The sequence below is a fragment of the Anser anser genome (genome assembly GCF_964211835.1).
Source record: "Anser anser genome assembly, contig: HAP1_SCAFFOLD_47, whole genome shotgun sequence".
Classification (NCBI taxonomy): Eukaryota; Metazoa; Chordata; class Aves; order Anseriformes; family Anatidae; genus Anser; species Anser anser.
The window spans coordinates 213,315-215,604 of record NW_028153836.1 but is presented as its reverse complement, the minus strand read 5'-3'; positions in this window follow the sequence as shown (position 1 = coordinate 215,604).

Here is a 2,290-nt window from a genome sequence, read left to right as displayed (position 1 = left end):
GATGCAGTGCAGTGAGTCCAGAGAGTGCACTGGCACCACTGGGGACGCAGTGCAGTGAGTCCAGAGAGTGCACTGGCACCACTGGGGACGCAGTGCAGTGAGTCCAGAGAGTGCACTGGCACCACTGGGGATGCACTACAGTGAGTCCAGAGAGTGCACTGGCACCACTGGGGATGCAGTGCAGTGACTCCAGAGAGTGCAGAGGCACCACTGTTGATGCAGTGCAGTGAGTGCAGAGAGTGCACTGGCACCAGTGCGGAAGCACTGCAGTGAGTCCAGAGAGTGTACTGGCACCACTGGGGATGCACTGCAGTGAGTCCAGAGAGTGCACTGGCACCACTGGGGATGCAGTGCAGTGAGTCCAGAGAGTGCACTGGCACCACTGGGGATGCAGTGCAGTGAGTCCAGAGAGTGCACTAGCACCAATGGGATGCAGTGCAGTGAGTCCAGAGAGTGCACTGGCGCCACTGGGGATGCAGTGCAGTGAGTCCAGAGAGTGCACTGGCACCACTGGGGATGCAGTGCAGTGAGTCCAGAGAGTGCACTGGCAACACTGGGGATGCACTGCAGTGAGTCCACAGAGTGCACTGGCACCACTGGGGATGAACTGCAGTGAGTCCACAGAGTGCACTGGCACCACTGGGGATGACCTGCAGTGAGTCCAGAGAGTGCACTGGCACCACTGGGGATGCACCCCGGTGAGTCCAGAGAGTGCACTGGCACCACTGGGGATGCACCCCGGTGAGTCCAGAGAGTGCACTCGCACCACTGGGGATGCACTGCAGTGAGTCCAGAGAGTGCACTGGCCCCACAGGGGATGTAGTGCAGTGACTCCAGAGAGGGCACTGGCACCACTGGGGATGCAGCGCAGTGACTCCAGAGAGTGCACTGGCACCACTGGGGATGCAGTGCAGTGCGTCCAGAGAGTGCACTGGCACCACTGGAGTTGCAGTGCAGTGAGTCGAGAGAGTGCCCTGGAACCACTGGGGATGCAGCGCAGTGACTACAGAGAGTGCACTGTCTCCACTGTGGATGCAGTGCAGTGAGTCCAGAGAATACACTGGCACCACTGGGGATGCAGTGCAGTGACTCCAGAGAGTGCACTGGCACCACTGGGGATGCAGTGCAGTGAGTCCAGAGAGTGCACTGGCGCAAAAGGAGATGCACTGCAGTGAGTCCAGAGAGTGCAGTGGCACCACTGGGGATGCAGTGCAGTGAGTCCAGAGAGTGCACTGGCACCACTGGGGATGCACTGCAGTGACTCCAGAGAGTGCACTGGCACCAATGGGGATGCACTGCAGTGAGTCCAGAGAATGAACTGGCACCACTGGGGATGCAGTGCAGTGACTCGAAAGAGTGCACTGGCACCACTGGGGATGCACTGCAGTGAGTCCGGAGAGTGCCCTGGCACCAATGGTGATGCAGTGCAGTGATCCAGAGAGTGCACTGGCACCTCAGGGGCTGCACTGCAGTGAGTCCAGAGAGTGCACTGGCACCACTGGTGATGCAGTGCGGTGAGTCCAGAGAGTGCACTGGCACCACTGGGGATGCACCTCGGTGAGTCCAGAGAGTGCTCTGGGACACCGGGGATGCAGTGCAGTGAGTGCAGAGAGTGCACTGGCACCACTGGGGATGCAGTGCAGTGAGTGCAGAGAGTGCACTGGCACCACTGGGGATGCACTGCAGTGAGACCAGAGAGTGCACTGGCACCACTGGGGATGCAGTGCAGTGAGTCCGGAGAGTGCACTGGCACCACTGGGGATGCAGTGCAGTGAGTCCAGAGAGTGCACTAGCACCACTGGGGATGCACTGCAGTGAGGCCAGAGAGTGCACTGTCAGCACTGTGGATGCAGTGCAGTGAGTCCAGAGAGTGCACTGTCAGCACTGGGGATGCAGTGCAGTGAGTCCAGAGAGTGCACTGGCACCACTGGGGATGCAGTGCAGTGAGTGCAGAGAGTGCACTGGCTCAAAAGGGGATGCACTGCAGTGAGTCCAGAGAGTGCACTGGCACCACTGGGGATGCAGTGCAGTGAGTCCAGAGAGTGCACTGTCAGCACTGGGGATGCACTGCAGTGAGTCCAGAGAGTGCACTGGCACCACTGGGGATGCACTGCAGTGAGTCCAGAGAGTGCACTGGCACCACTGGGGATGCACTGCACTGAGTCCAGAGAGTGCACTGACACCACTGGGGATCCAATGCAGTGAATCCAGAGAGTGCAATGGAACCACTGGGGATGCAGTGCAGTGAGTCCAGAGAGTGCACTGGCACTTCAGGGGATGCAGTGCAGTG